Below are 17,362 nucleotides of genomic sequence, written 5' to 3'. Positions count from 1 at the left end.
AAAATTTTCTGCAAAACTGTTGAGCATTCTAAAAATTCTTCAGTTTCTACGCTAAAAAAACAAAACAAAAGTCACAAATTGCTATCGACGATCAAACTTTTCCAAATACACGTGTTGATTTAAAAACCGTGCTCCGGAAACAATTGAAGTAGAACAGTATATGAATTACAGGTGGAAATCGAAGCCCGTCGTATTTGATAATATAGAAAAGTTCGATTATCTTGCGACTTCAAATCTCTTAGAATGAATTGAAAGCTGAATATAGTATTCTTCGATCATTTGAAAATATTTCTTACGTCAGAGTCAGCAAGCCTCGTTGGATAAATGTACGACTCGTGTTGAAAAAATCAACTTTTTGCAACTCGTACATAAATAACTATTTCGATAGTATTTATAATTTTTAAATTTTTAATAGTTTTTTTGTTTGTTCCTTATTTATTTTTGCCCCCCCCCCTCGTACCTGATGAGAGGTCTCGGACATAAAAGAATAATATTTGCATCGGCCTAAGTATTATAACTTATTTAGTAACGAGTTTGATATAATAGCAAATTCTGCTCTCCGATTACTATCAATAACATATTAATATCAAAATTGGTTATCGAAATATTTTCCGAATTCACTGTTATTAAGTTGTTATTGAAACTAACAAAACATGTTATTGAATTGGTATACCAGGAACATTTTTTTGTTATGAAATTTGTTATTTTGCCGCTTATGACAGACAAGTTTATAACATAATATGTTATGTTGATAACATAAAAATAACTTATTTTATTACTCAGTTATTTTGCCGAAAAAACATATTTTATTATGCTGTTGTTATTTTTTTCTGCTAGGGAACTAGTTCTACAACAAAATATATTATTGAAATTTTATCTTGTGGATATATTCCAATAGCTTATACATAACAAAATAAAATTGCCCAAAAAAACATGTTATTAAAACGATATAATTTGATAAGTTAGCAATAACAAATTATGATATAAAAACAGGCTATGTGATTCTGTTGGTATCAATTTGCTATTCTCCTCTGCTCGGGAAGTCAGAGACAACAGGGCCCAGGCTATACTACCAGCTAAGCACCCAACTCTTAGCTGGCGGTCTTTTTCATCGCTTGACTCGTGGAAGCTACAGATAGAAACTTGTGTGGGCCAGAGATTTGTTGGATGCTCTCCTTATCGACTCACCGTTTGGCAGCCCAAGCAAGCCGACAGAAATTTGACGTGGCCAGAGTTTGAATGTTTTCACTCAAATTTGATATTTTATTTTCTACCTTTTTGAAAATTGATTTAACTTGCCTCGGGTGCATGTTTTCACTCTTCCCTTCAAATCTATTGCGCGCGTAACAAATACTGTAGCCGATGGAGACGCATGGTTATTTGTCGCACCATATTCAGTATTGTGATGGAAATCAAACGATGATACACCCACATCTAGTCGCGTAGCTGATACCTAGGAAAGCGCAAAAGAAAAGTAGGAAAACCGTTCGGGAAGGAAAACGCGTGCCGATTCACGATCGAACTGGAAACACTGCTCGGGCCCATGCACCGACCGGGCCGATCCGAATGTATGTTTTCCACGATGGCACAGTAAGTCCCTATCTCCTCCGTCGTCGTCGGTTTCGCATCAGCCACAGCGAGCAGCAGTCAGCAGATGATTCCGATGAAAGTGGAAACGCTTGTTTAGTTTATCCTCAGATTTCCTTCCGACTGGTCGTGCGCGGAGCTGCAATGGCTTGCATGTGGAGTTTGCCATCGAATTCTAACGGTCGTTGAAATGAATGATGTGCATCCGTTTTAAAACAAACCTCTTTGGTGTTTTTGGTTGGAGTGCTATAAGAAGGGGTTGAAGCCAAGCATAGAGTGGTCGGTCATTCGTTCCCGTAGTGAACGGTTTCCGTTTTAGAAGGCCCACGCGGTCCATAGAGTAGTTTCGTCAATATTGATAAGTGCACTGCTGAGTGTATTGCGAGTGGTTTGGAAGACCGGGCATTTGTTTACTAACCAACGGGCCACGGCAGCACCGGTGCGTGAAAAATATCTTCCAATCAATAACGGCCACCGGGCATTTAATAATTGATGGGCCATCGACCTGTGCAGTGAATGGGGCATTATTAATCAGATGTGATGAAATTCCCAAAAAGTGATGTAATGAAAGAATAATTCCCATCGCACACAGTGGCGCAGTTTGTTCCATGAGCCGGAATTGATAGGCCGGAGACGGTTCAACGAGAGAGTTCAACGGAAGTGGGCACCTGCCGGCTGATTGTGTGGTTTGGCGCGAGACTCACCTTAGAAATCCGGTCCCAGGCGAGTTATTTGGGCCGGGTGTGTGTTTGTGTTTGGTCGAGTGAAAACAACGGAACGTGTCTCGGTTAGATAAAATTTGTATCTGAACTCAAGGATCCATTGGATTAACAAGCGGTAAGTCTTTGGTTCATAGTCACGTATGCCCGCACGAGGGCTGTGCATTGGCGTGTTAATGGGATATGCAATGGGGAGAAATAATCTCTTCATTTTATCAAGCATCGGATGTAATAGGCAAGAAGATAGCATAAAATACAAATGCATAATTTAGACTTTTTTTAAAATTATTTCATGTACAAATTACAAAGTGAATGAATAACTTGTGGCACAACATATTGTACATACTGATTCACAAAAAAGATCACGACCACGATCAATTCTGACCATACATGTCAATGGTTGCTCCTCCGTGATTGATCTGAACTGGTACCAATTGCACTGAGATCCAACTGAATAAGGGACTGGGTCATTCCACTTATTCTCATAGTGCAATTGTAGCAGCTCATGCATTTTTGATCAATAACGGCGCCGGCCACGTCCTTAAAGTCAGCTGGGAAGAGAAAGGAATGTTAGAGTGCTCTGGTTGTTGCTACTAAAGACCGAGAGCACCTCTGCGTCCCCACAACCCGTACGGACTAGGGTACTCGTTAGCCGGAAAGAATGAGAAATCTGGGAGTCACCGTTGGGTCGGTGATGCGATCCATGGGTAGGGGATTATTTATAGTGTTCATCAGGTGATAGATTGTGTGGTGAATATGAATGTCAAGCGGCACAGTTCGCTTTGGTTGCATAACTTGCAGGCGTTATATAAACTGTGCTGTGGAAGTTGAAAGGAAGGGAAACGACTTTGTTTTTCAATTCGTTTTCTGGTTCTAGCGATGGATATTAACATATGTATATACATGAGTTGTATATATTGAGAAGAGAGAGGGAGGACCAGGGATTGAACCCATGACCTTCTGCATACGAATCAGCGAGCAGAAAGGAATAACAAAAGCATAAGAAAATGTATTATTTTGGAAAAATAACTGTGTAACGAAATCAGTTATTTTTTGTTTTTAACATTTGGATTCCAGAATTAGAAAACATTTCCAGAAGAAGAAAATCACAGGCACTAAAGTTATTTATCAACTACCGTCGATGGGGGTGACAATGGGTCTGGGGGGTGAGATTGGGTCAAAATGGAGAAACATAAAATTGGAAATAGCTCATCAACTATCGCTAATTTATATTGATAACTTAATATTATTTCAAAAAGAAGATGTTTTTACACGTCATGATGCAGAATAAGATGTTTAGCAATAATCGTTTTTTTTTGTTAAATTTGTGGCTAAACTTATATGATGAAACTACTAGTAAATCACTCTGAAAAAATTTCTCCTTCGTAATGTTTCACACAAGTACCCAACCATAAATTATCTTGAAAGTGGTTGGCTGTAGGTATTACCTGGTTGATGCAACGAAAAAAGCGGGCTGTCAATGCACTTTTTATTCAAAAATTCAATATTTTCGACCCTATGTCTAAATATTAAGAATGGGGGTGAGATTGGGTCAAGCAAGTTATCAAGTGCACATAACCTTAACTAAAAATTCAACTTGTTATCCAGTCCCCATTTGACGTTAGAGTGATGCCATGTTTACCGTATTTCCATAAAAGCACGATTTTTTCGAAAATATGTCGAGGAAGTGTCAAGCGAGTGTGTTCATACGTATAGTGCCTAAAATCATTTATAACAATAAACCCATGCGTTTGGACAGCTCCTCTGATCATCAGCTAATCTTTAGTGTACTGCAATATTGTAAGCTTACAAAATAGACTTGATAGCGTTTTTCTTCTCCACTCATTTTTTTCAATTTTAACGCCTTTCAGAGCTCGTCTTTGATTGAACACACTCAGCGAGGTGACGAAACTGAGGCCATGAAGGTATCCCTTTTAGGGTTAAGGAAATATCGTGAAACTACTAGACGGTAGTGGCCTTCAGGAAATACTGGGGCCATAAAACCGGTAACATGACAAAATATCGGAAGACAAACAAACGACGAAAAATATGTGTTTTTTTTTTCAATAAATCTTCCAATGCACCTCTCTTTCATTGTCATCCCCCCTTCTCTCATGGAGATTGAAGCTTTAAATCAGGATGATTTATGGTGGCTAAAAATGGCGATACAACATGCAAACTTTGTTTTATCAAATTTCAACCATTTTTTCGATTGTATTAGTCCTTTTAGGTGGATTAATCATCTTTAAAAATTACCTAAGTCTTTATTCGTCATGGTTACATTGTATTTTAAGTAGGTTTACTAGATATGATCAATAAAATTTACTTCTATTATTAGATAGGCGACTTCGAATACTTTGATCCATTCTCACCCCCTCTAAGGGGTGAGATTGGGTCAATTTTCAATCATTTGTAGTTTAGTAGACAATTCATATAATGTGATACTTTATTGCTAAACTATCATTACCATATAGAAGAGTATACATACCAAATAAAAAGTTATTTCGACTTCAACTGCATTTGTTATTTAACAAACCATCTTTGAGTATCCTTTTTTGACCCATTCTCACCCCCAACGACGGTATGTAAATTTTGTTTTAGATGCCAACCACGATTTTTCAGTGGAAGCGTTAGGTTTTGTTTTGAACTGTGACTTCAGATAAATGTGTTAAAAAAACATAATATGTTATGTTATAAACTTGCCTGTCAAAGGCGGCAAAATAACAAATTGCATAACAAAAAAACCCAAATTAATCCACCTAGTGGTGACAGTGCCTTTCTCGTCTTATATGTTCTCACGATCTTTCCGTCGTCGTAAGTAAAAGTGTTCCTGAATCCTGATATTTTTTAAGAAAATCAAGCATTTTATCAAAGCCATCATTGAATTGACTTAAAACTTATTGATGGTACATAGTCCGACGTTATGTTCAACGTATAAGCAGAGCTGAATAATATCAGATTTCTCAGTTGACTGCTTGAGCACCTTCACTAACACTGGAGGCTGATCAATATCAAAACGATACTAACAAGCTAAGATATAACTTTTTACACAAGCACAGATCACTTTGCGGTCTTCGACAAAGTTTTTTTTCTGCACATTTTAGGTTATATTTTATTGACCGTTGAAAACAAGAACGAAGTGAAGAAGAAGTTATCAAAAACGCTGATATTTGATGTACTCTCAAACCACAGAACAGATGTGTATCTTCGAACAAATTTGAAGTTTCGAGGTGGAAGTCGTGAAATTGTCACTTGGAGAACTTGACTGGAATGAATTTCCATGGGAAAATAAAAAATCATCAAAGCGTGCTACGTCGTCTCCCTATGCTCGCTGTATAAAAAAGCTTGACTTCCACCACCAGGTTCGCTAGTGTTGAGCTATCAAACGAGCAGTGCTTTTCGTGACAAAGATTCACCCCCGTGCTCAAACCCCACGTATTCATCATGCTTTAATACGACACTTTTTAATTCGTACTCCGCTCATTCGACATTTGTCGAATTAAAAAATGATCATATGTCAAATTGTCGAATTATAAAAATGATCAAGTGTCACACTGTAAATACGAATGATCCGATATTGTGATGTTACTCACACTTGCAGTGGCTCCTTGTGCAGCTGCTACTTCCGGAAGTTCAAATTTGGTGTTTTTGACATTTGATCCGTTTGGTGATCAACCTCAATGAACTTCGGAAGCCAACAATCGTAAAATGAACAAGCTATCAATTCGTACCACCACAATATCTGTAAGATCTGTGTTCAAAAACAAATCCTAGAATCTAAACAAAACTAAAATACAGTTAGTTCATCGAATTAAAAGTTTACCCAGGTAATTTGACAGCAATCATTGTCGAAATAGCGTGGTTTTATGGTACCACACGCATGGGTTTGGTTCGATTTCACATTTTACCACTTACCGTTTGTCCCTGATGTAGCCTTAGACTAGTTTCATGCAAATTAATATATAATCGATTTTCCTAAAATGTCGCAAATTTATGTAATTCATGCATGGGTTTGGTTCATTTGTGCATTTCGCCAGTTCCCGCGAGGCACTCGAAACTGGTTCCCTAACGCTACCGGCGAATGTGGCCTAAGACTATTTTCTTGCTGACCGTTCTTTGCGTTCTCGAAGAAGCCGTTATTTAACCCGGGAGCGGTCGCGTCGTGTACTGAATACACGCACCACGAAAAAAGCTCGATTGCGGTACACAACATGTGCACGGTGTCACTGAGGGTGGCCGAAGACGCGACTGCTCGAGGGTCAATGTGCTGCGTGTATGCGTTTGGTTCCATTCTACATTTGACCACTTCCGTTGAGGCACCTGGAACCGGTTTCGGCACACTATTGGTGGGCCAAAGTATGGTCTATGTTTTTTTTCTTTTTAACCGTTAATCAGGTTACCTAAAAAGTCATTTGATTTGTCGAATTTATGGGTTTGGTTCTCCTTTGCATTTCACCACTTCCGGTGGGGCAACCGTAATCAGTTGCGGATTTAGGGGGGGGGGGGTGTAGGGCAAAATTTCGCTTTACGAAAAAAATGTGAAACAAAAAAAAAATAGTGCAATAAACTTCTCTGGATTTGATTTTTAACATACGAATTTCAAATTACTGTCTACTGGCAAGATGTATGTTTGTGATTATTTTTAAAATCGCGTTATACTCAGAAAAATGAGCTCTTTCGATTAAGCTGTAGAAAATAGCAATATTTTATTTACTAATCAACCAAATTGCTTTAGAAAAACTACCAAAAAACCTGGGGAAAATCTTCGGCTAAATTCTTCCATAATTCTATAAATTTCAGAGTCAAAAAATCAAGAATTTTCTATGGAGTTCTTGGAAAAATCGGCACCAACATTTCAAAAGGGCGTAACTGCATTTTGAAACAAACCCCTCTTTCACATCTGTAGATCGTATTTCAATGCCGCCATGCAAATCACCGCCAGTATAGGAAAGAAGAGCAATTTCTCTGTCTAGTAATGTTTGTGAATTTCGCGGGAAACTTAAAGTATGACCCACAGATGTGAAAGAGTGGTTTGTTTTAAATGCAGTTACGCCCTTTTGAAATGTTGGTGCCGAAATGAAAGATTTTTTTCCTAAATTTAGAAGTTTTATTTGGAACTTTTGATTTTTTTTTATTGAGGCAGCTTACGACTCACTCAAATCACAGAACACTGAAACCGTTGAAACATTTTTTAGAGGGAATCTAGCATGAATTTAAAACAGATTATTTTAAAAAGTTTCAGTTTCATTTTTTTGAGAAATTTTCTTACTGAAATAAGGCTAAATCCATGACAGACTCCTGATAAAGCCCATAGATCAATTTTGAAAATTTCAGAAAAGAAATTGTTGAGAAGTTGGCTAAAAGTTTTTCCGGTATTTGTTTTGGAAAATTAGTCAGACATTTCTCCAGGACTTATAATGGATTCCCACCAAAATTTCTTCAGCATTTTCAATAAGAATTTACTTTTTGATTTCAGAGTTATGGTTTTATGGTTATCGAGCTGTAACTTCTCCAGAGATTGCAGAAGATATCCACTAGAAATTATATTTCTATTTCGCTAAAACTACACCACCGATTGCACTACAAATTTTAGAGAAATTTCTTGAAAATTTCAGATATTAATTCTTTTTGCAGTTTCTCTATGAACTCTGGCATGATTTCCTCTGGGATCTAATGCCGTGAATACACTTAAAAGCATTTACTACTATATATAAATTTATTTCAATAATTTTAAATCTGTTAAGAATAAATTATTTTGATATCATCATTTTTCCAAGCTTATTGTTCTACATTCAGATACTTCCACAATGACATTATTACCTACATTATTTTATTTGTATGAGTGATTTATATTTTTTTGATTTTTCCACGTATTTTGGAAAAAAATATACCCTCTATATGAAGTTACTTTTGGTACGACTTTGGTGGGATATATCCCTTGGGGAATTAAAGCACTAGAGGATTGGTCCATGAAGGAAAATAAAAAAAATCCAGAATTCCAGAATCCCTGTTGGAAGTTCCCTGTAGAAAATCCAAAGGGTATGCCTGGATGATTTTTTTAATGAATCCCTGGAAAGTTTTGCAAAAAAAAATCAAGAATCCCAAATAGAATCACCAGAGAAATCCCCGAAAGAAAATTTGGAAATAGTCTAGAAAGAACCACTGAAGAAATTCCCAAAAAATCACTAGAGAAATTCCCATTCGAATACTTGGAAGAACTTGACAAATAAATCGCTGGAGAATTGATCTTCAAATGAATCTTTGGAGACATTTACGAAGTAATTGCAATTAGAAGATTAATCTCAAAAAGAAAAAAAATTCTCAAAGAATTCTTGGTGGAATTTTGAAGACATTTCCGAATATCTGGAAAAATCTCTGTACGAATCCTTTAAATTATTAAGAAGAACCCCTGGAAGAATATTTCAAGAGATCCCTGGAGGAAATTCTAAAAAAAAGTTATTGAAGGAGTAAGCGCAGGACACCCTGGAGAGATTTCAGAAGTAATTTTCTCCCTGGAAGAATTTTGGTTGGAACCTCTGGAAGGATCTCTGAAGGGTTTCCGTTGAAACGACTGCAGAAACTCACAATGGAATCACTGAGAGGATTCCCAAAAATATCCCTTGGGAACTTCCAACGGGATCCCTGAAGGAATTCTTGAAGAATTTTTACAGGAACCCTTAGAGAAGGAATTGCCTGAGCACTATTTTGAGGAATTCTTGGAGCAACTGACGAAAAATTGCATGTGCCGGGGCTGGAATCGAGCCCATGACCTTCCACTTATGAAGTGAACGTGTAGCTACTACGCTACGGGCCCCGGCAAAACTAGAGAAATTGTCAGAGGAATCCTTCGAGTGAGTTAGAGAAGTCCCTATCTGGCCTGAATTTCACTTGCATATCTCACCAAAATCGTGCCTGAAGTTACTTTGTACACTATCACAACGTGTTGGTGAAATTCGAAACCCGGAAGCGCACGTAGTCTTGAACAATTTTGCCTTCCTATCAGGCTTGAAGTGCGTGCAATATCGCACCAGATGCGTACCGGAAGTAAGTATGTACACTTACGCCACTTGGTGGTGACTTTCGGAACATGAAGTACCCGTAGTCCTGAACAACTTTGCCGAAGATCGTACCTTCCTATCTGGCTTCAATTTCGTAATATATCCCACCAAAGTCGTACCGGAAGTAGCGATGTACACTAGCGCCACGTAGTGGTAAGATACGGAACTATACTCTTTATGACCTAGAAGTACTTTTAGTCCTGAACAACTTTGCCGAAGATCGTACCTTTCCATCTGACTTCAATCTAGGGATTTATCCCACCAAAGCCATACCAGAAGCCACAATGTACACTAGCGCCACGTAGTGGAGAAATTCAGAACTATGTTCTTCATGGCCTGGAAGTACTCGTAGTCCTGAACAACTTTGCCGAAGATCGTACCTTTCCATCTGACTTCAATCTAGTGATATATCCCACCAAAGCCATACCAGAAGCCACAATGTACATTATCGCCACGTGGTGGTTAAACTCAGAACTATGCTCTTCATGACCTGAAAGTACTCGTAGTCCTGAACAACTTTGCCGTAGATCGTACCTTCCTATCCGGCTTCAATCTCGTACTATATCCCACGTAGTTTTGAACAATTTTGCCTTGAAGTGCGTTCAATATCTCACCAAATTCGTACCGGAAGTGAATGTACACTAACGCCACTTGGTGGTGATGTTGAAATACACGTAGTCCTAAACAACTTTCCCAAAGATCGTACTTTCCTATCTGGTTTCAATTTTCAATTTCGTTCTAAATCTCATCAAAGTCGTACCGGAGGTAGTATGTACACTAGCGCTATGCAGTGGTGAAATTCGGAATTATGCTCTCCTTGACCTAGAAGCACTCGTAGTCCTAAAAAACTTTGCCAAAGATCGCACCTTCCTATCTGACATCAATCGTGCTATATCCCACCAATCTGAGAGCAATACAATATGGTGGCCATTTCGGTGACCACTTGGAACCAATATAACTATTCATTTGGGGCCCCTATAACCAAACCATAGCTGTAAAGGCATTCAGCATGACCATGCTGAGGGTGACGGGCTCGATTTACGGTCGGCCTAGGAACTTTTTGTAAGGGAAATTACTCTTACTTCCTTGGGCATATAATATCTTCGTGCCTGCCACACGATATACATAATATAAAATACATATTATGTAAAATAATGATTGAGCCGAGATGAACCAGCCCTGGGCTGAAAATCTCGTTAATAAAGATAATAATAAATAATGATTGGCAAACTCTCAGTAAATACTAGTAGAAGTGCCCATAAAGCTGAGAAGCAGGATTTTTTCCAGTAGGGATGTTAGGGCCCATATAGCCGAGGCGGTAAACGCACGGGTATTCAGCATGACCATGCTGAGGGTGACGGGTTCGATTCCCAGTCGGTCCAGGATCTTTTCGTAAAGGAAATTTCCTTGACTTCCTTGGGCATAGAGTATCTTCGTGCCTGCCACACGATATACACATGCAAAATGGTCATTGGCAGAGGAAGCTCTCAGTTAATAACTGTGGAAGTGCTCATAGAACACTAAGCTGAGAAGCAGGCTTTGTCCCAATGAGGACGTTACGCCAAGAAAAGGAAAGGAAGGATGTTACGCCATGAAAAAGAAGATAACTATCAATCTCTTTGTGCATCACAAGAACAACAGACATGAAAATCCACGAAGGTTGCACCATGTGGCGCCGGGTTTTGGAGCGAAAACTATACAAATTTCTTTGTCGTTACCCAATTGACCACTTTCCGAAATCTCTGTAACCCGTTCCGCATTGACCACACCTACCCAGAACCCTTCAAAAATAATCTTAAACAATATGCTTCTAATTTCAGTGAAGCGTGCAGAGCAGTATGCAATAAAATGCATAAAGGTAATATATTTGTGGATTTTCAATAACATATAGCAATGATGAAAATACATATTTCGTATGTTCCGGATTTCCGGAACCGGTTCTTAATAATTAATAAATATTAATATATATCATCAAAGTCCACGTGAATACCTTTCCAACGATTCTTGGACGGTCATGATTACTTGTTTGGTCGCAAAGTTATAGCTTGCCAAAGTTAGGGTCTCTAAAGCGGATTTTTTCAGTTGATGCAAGTTCCCGGTGGCCACAGTGGCCGAATCCGGATTTCTCCGGTGGGTTTGAAAACTAGACTTGTGCCTCTTTCATTTAAGCCAAAGAGATCCAAAATCGGACAAGCCACTGATTTTTGCGAGCTGTCCAAAGTTTGGGGTCAAAAATGACCCCAGGGTATTATTTGTAACTTTTTTTATGAGAGCGCCCCTAGAGGTCATTCAATGCTTTTGATTTTTGGGAAAGGTTTATTTCCGCGAAAAAATAATTGTCAGAAAATTTCAGATTGCTAGGATTCGGTAAACATAAGCTACAGAGAATTGAAATTAGAAAAAGTTCAAAAAAGACACCGAGACCTTACTAAGGTTAACAAATATTTAGGATTTTTACTGCTTTGGAATTCGGTGTCGGGACATGGGGTCTACCCCATGGAACCGCGCGACTACTGTGATCATGTGGAACGCTAGTTCATCTCGTAGTTTATGTCGTTGCATATTTGCTGTAGGTCTTGGAGTAGTGGGTGCTATCGAATCATGCTCTCATTTTCGTTCGGTGCATGCGGCCCAACATAATTTCTCATACATACTTTCCGTCAACGTTTACAGTGACAGGGCTGTGCACATTGATCATGCTAAAGTGGAAGAGCCATCAACCTGCTCATTTTGTCATCGATCGACCACCAACATCGGCGAGTATGCGGGTTCTCCCGATGAAGTTTAAGGTTCTACAGTTCAACGTACAGAGTTCCCAATCGCAAATCCTTTTTCGTAGCAGAGGTCGTTGCTATTGCGTCTGGTTCGTATTCTTCACTTGTTTCCATCGCGTTGCATGTGGTTACCTTCCTGGAAGCTGCGGGGCTTGCATCAGCATTTCCTCCAACTATCTACAGTACTGACTACAGTTTAGGCCGGGAGTAATGTTCAGAGTTGCACTCTGTCACTGTCAATGGTAAGCAAATCGCTGATTTTGATAGGCCGACTGCGATCCAAGTCAGCGTGCGCTCTATTGAGTCACCGTCACTTTCCTTGTTCCATCAGAACTGGACTGACTGTGATGGTGTGTGGAAATCACTGATAGGCCATCTTTAGAATTCGTTTAAAAATCCAAATGAAGATTAACCAAGATGCTATTTTAATATGTGGTACAAAATAACAAGTTTTGCATGTTGGTCACAAAAAAGTTTGAGTTTTGGCGAAACCCACTAGACACAAGACTGATATTGCGCAACTCTGGTAATGTTTTAATGGGCGCCCAGTAGATAGTAGTTTACCTGAGCTTCCATCTCCCCCCATGTTAGCGCCATACTGGGTAGTGATTTATGCCAAGCGGCGGATTTGTCATCCTGTGTTTTGTGATAATCTCCACCTGTTGTACCTATGCGAAAGATCGTGCTGATAGAAGATATTACAAAATACCATATTATGGAGGCAGCTAGATCAATCAGTTGTAGACTGTATTCATTCGTCAGCCGTTGAGTCATGAACATCTTGAATAAGTTCAACTATTCAGTTGATTTTCCATTTTCATATTGCACCTCCACTGCACGAATATCTAGCTACGTCTATCGAAAATAGCCCCAGCTTGATGTGTGACCCAAATTTGTGCCTAAACGTTAATTTAACAAACGCCCGAGAACTCCTAACGATCGAGCGAGATTAGTGGAGTGCTTCATCACTGTTTCTGTGATGAGATGTGGTTCGTACGGCGCGCGGTCGCGTTGACCCGTGATTTTACTAAATACCCAATCTTACATAGCTGATGTTTTTCGTTCGTTCCATTCTCGGCTCCCGAATGCCAGACATAGCGGGGACGCGCGAGACGCAAAACGTCTTTCTCTCAGTCTCTCTCCCCGTCGTCGTCATCATCATCGGGGAAAAGGTTTTTCTCCTCCTCGCGCGGTAATAAATTGCGTAGTCGAACCGCAAACCCTAGCCTCTGGCCTGACGGGATGGATATTGATGGATTGCACGCCCATTAGTCTCCCGGGGTGGATTTTCTCGGGCCCGTCGTGCGGGTTGCACATTTTTCCTAATTGATGGTCGTGAAAATTGACAACTATTATCAACACATTTTGCCGGTGCTGGGGAATGGCCACGGTGTGGTGGGGTTTGATTGGCTGTTTTGGGGGAATACCGTTGAGTTTCATTTGAATTTTTTGTTTTGGTATTTCAAGCAGATGTTTTCTTGGGGAATGATAGGTTGACTCTATTTTCCTACACATCTTTCGTGTCTTTGGTCTGACTTTCTATGCTGTCATATATTTGTTACTATTTTAACGATGTTTTTCACCTATTAATAGATTCGAGGCAATTTGAGGTAAACGATTAGTTCTTGTTTATTTTTTTCATCTTTTTGAAATATTCCGCTACAAAATTCGGTTTAGCCTCGGTGTTCATGTTTGAAATGAAACTTTTAAAATCAAAATGCAAAAAAAGATAGTCCATCGAAGCTCTTGTAGCTTATCGAGCGAATCCTTATTTCAGCGGATTATAGCGTAGAAGAGTAGTAGCGATACCTCACATCAGCGATACCTTTATTAATAAACAACCAATGTGAGTTGCGCACCAATCGAAAAAAGTTAGGTTTTGTTTTTCATTATTCGTTATTATTTGCATCTCAACAGCAGTGGATAAATGTGGATTTTTTCGGTTAGCAAACACGGTGTGTCTAAAACCGTTATTAACAAAATAAAATACCCATCTGAGCGGTACCATTCGAAAGATATAGTATTCAGGTATCATCTCTAAAATTTTGGAAATGTTTTATCGAGGGAATTGATAGTTTGAGCGATTTGAAATTTTGGGGTGATTTTCAATGAAATTCTCTATGGACTATTGATATTCAATCGTGGTTGTTTCACAATCGTGGCCATCAACCTGTCCTTAAAAATTTGGAATTCAACATTTTTAATGTATGGTATTCGAGTATTCTTACTGAAAATTTAAGAGCATTTTATCTACGAAATCAAAAGTTATCGTGAATTGAATTTACAATCCAAATCCATAGGTTTTTTACAGTATTTATAGCAATTAAACAGTTACTATTTACTACAAATAACCAAAACCAATTCAAATACCCGCTGTTGTAGTCAATCACAGCATTCAACAGCTGGTTGAAAAAGGATTTAGATGTCTGGAGCGTACGATGTCTCTCCCATGTTTCCGAAAAATTGCTGGGATCGCTCTCAGTAGCTTGCTCTCCGAACACACCAAGAGATTTTTCAGTATTTATCATCTCAGACCAGCAACTGGAACTGCAAAATATGATACTTTGTGAAATTCGATAAATTAAGAGTCTACCATATCGTTCAAAACCTAGCCTTCAACGTCGTATAGTCTGGATCCAATTTATCTATGAAACGCACTCTGTAGATGTCTTTGTAGAGTTGTAATGCCTGAAATATAATTATTATTCAACCATCATAGTTAATTAAACGCTTACATTTAAAAGATCGTGTAGCTTAGGACCTCCATCAAGAACCATCAAAGCGTCCATTAAATTGTGACATGCTTCTCAAATTCTGGTAAGCATTGTTACAGATCCACTAGACGTCCTTTGACCATTCATATACCACGTTGATTGCAAAGTTTGTATCATTTCCTAAAAGTTTCATATTTAGCGGTTCCAAGTTAAGCAGTTCTGAGAATATACTGAGAAATCTCTGGATGTGTTTAGAAGACAAGCTACTGAGAGGGTCATGCTGAATACCCGTGCGTTTACCGCCTCGGCTATATGGGCCCTAAAAAAAACCTATGGATCTGGATTGTAAATTCAATTCACGATTACTTGTGATTTCGTAGATAAACTGTTCTCAATTTTTCAGTAAGAATACTCGAATACCATACGTTTCGGATGGTGAATTCTAAATTTATGAGGGACAGCTCGATGGCCACGATCGTGATACAACCACGATTGAATATTCATAGTTCAAAGACAATTTCATTGAAAATCGCCCTAAAATTTCAAATCGCTCAAACTATCAATTCCCTCAATGAAACATTTCCAAAATTTCAGAGATGATACCTGGATACTATATCTTTCGAATGGTGGGTATCGCTTAGATGGGTATTTTATTTTGTAAATAACGGTTTTAGACACACCGTGCAAAGGAAGTGCCATTCCCCTGGTTGAAAGATTTAATAGAACAATTAAATTTTATAGTAAATTGCATAGTTCTTAAGTACAACGTAGTACAACTAATAAAACTATTAGTAGGCTCAGTGTACCAGTTATGGCTATAGTACCTCAAATTCGCCATAGTTGAATTTCAACCTTTAACGATGCAAATCATCAAGAAAAAATATGTGAACAATAGATCACGTTCATAAAAGATGATTGCACTCATTCAAATTTCACATTTTGCTCAATTTATGATAGAAATAAATCATTTTCCTTAAAATTTCGGCTTCCTTGCACCCTATTTCGCCATAGTGTATCAGTTATGGCAAATCCCAAGGAATGCATGTAAATAGTGCGAAGTGGAACCGAAATTAAAAAGTATGTCCATAACTGGTACAGGGTTCCTATCATTGGCACACTCTGTAATAAATAGTAAAAATAGGTTTGGCTCGGATTTTATATGTTTCCTGTAAGTTTGATAACAAATCTATCATTTGACATATCGACAACATTCGTCGGTCTTCTTCTTATTTTTGTAGAAGTAGTTTTCCTTAGGTAGTGCGATAACTGGTACAGGCACCCTATATAAAAATTGCAAAATATTATGTCAATGACAATTATTCCGTTTTTGCCACTGCTCCGTTTTAATTAACTTGAAATGGCGGACCGTATTGACAAAAATGAAACCTACCAGCATCCGGAGGTGGTCAACCCCGCTAGGAGCTATGGTCGTAAGCTGACAGGGTCTACAAACCTGAACGTCTGTTCGCCAGGAGGAGCGGCTCACAACAACGTCTGATCCTCATGTTAGGGGCGGCTGATCGACGTCCAAGTGCCAGGGAAGGACTCTAACTGTGCACTATGGTCCTCCGGAAAGTAGGGGATTGGGGTCCGGCCTTACGAGTCAGCCGAAACAGCTATTGTACACTAAGGTCTTTTGTGCAACGGAAAATCAGCAACAGAATAAATTTGTTTGATTTGCTGACGACATGGACATTATCACCAGAACATTTGGAATGGTGGCAGAACTTTACACCAGCCTGAAACGCGAAGCAGCAATAGTCGGATTGTTGGTGAATGCGTAAAAAACAAAGTACATGTTGGCAGGCGGAACCCAACACGACCGGGTCAGTCTAGGTAGTAATGTGATGATAGACGGGATACCTTCGAGGTGGTGGAGGAATTCATCTACCTCGATCCTTACTGATGGCTGACTAAAAAGATTCACCCAAGCACCAAATGTACCATGTACAAAACGCTAATAAGACCGGTGGTCATCTATGGAAATGAGACATGGACTATGCTCGAGGAGGACCTGCAAGCACTTGGAGCTTTCGAGCGTCGCGTGGTAAGGACGATCTTCTGCGGTATGTAGTATATTGATGTGTGGCGGAGAAGGAACGCCACCACCACGCCACTTTCGGTACTTGCAACGTCGCCATTGAGGTGCTCATCCATGCTGCCGCCACCTCTCGACCACCTCACGCTCGCTAGTGAGAATATTCCCGTAATTATCTCGGCACATGTCGGCTTGTGGCACAAAGCCTCTGCGCGAGCGGTCCAGCTTCTCGTAGAACTTGCGTGTGTCCTTATCAAGGTACAGCTCTTCCATCGCTTCGCGATTTCGTTCTTCCTGCTGGAGCTTCTTCATCCGGAAGACTGAGTTCTGCCTGTTCCGCGCCTGTCTGTAACGTGCCTCATTCGCTCTCGTACGGTGTTGCAGCATTCTCGCCCATGCTGCATTCTTCTCGCATTTCTACTGTTCACATTCGCCGTCGTACCAGTCGTTTCTGTGATTCGGAATCGCGAAG

At 39.4% G+C, this 17,362-nt stretch overlaps 2 protein-coding genes across 11 annotated transcripts in view; both read left to right on the top strand.

The window, feature by feature from the left end:
• LOC109427696 (integrin alpha-PS1) overlaps window positions 1-17,362 on the top strand; it is a 534,426-nt gene that overhangs the window by 124,020 nt on the left and 393,044 nt on the right. The window lies entirely within an intron of this gene.
• The window catches only part of LOC109427689 (uncharacterized), a 196,484-nt gene continuing 180,465 nt past the window's right edge, over window positions 1,344-17,362 (top strand). Inside the window, exon 1 of one of the 2 annotated variants that reach the window (XM_062845679.1) lies at window positions 1,344-2,424. The gene's annotated coding sequence lies outside the window, so the exon portion shown is untranslated. The remainder of the gene's footprint in view (window positions 2,425-17,362) is intronic. The other variant, XM_029872202.2, reaches the window with a different exon arrangement.

Source organism: Aedes albopictus, chromosome 1 (genome assembly GCF_035046485.1).
Source record: "Aedes albopictus strain Foshan chromosome 1, AalbF5, whole genome shotgun sequence".
In the NCBI taxonomy this organism is placed as follows: Eukaryota; Metazoa; Arthropoda; class Insecta; order Diptera; family Culicidae; genus Aedes; species Aedes albopictus.
The sequence above is the reverse complement of the archived record's forward strand: the minus strand, read 5'-3'. Positions and strand labels throughout refer to the sequence as shown.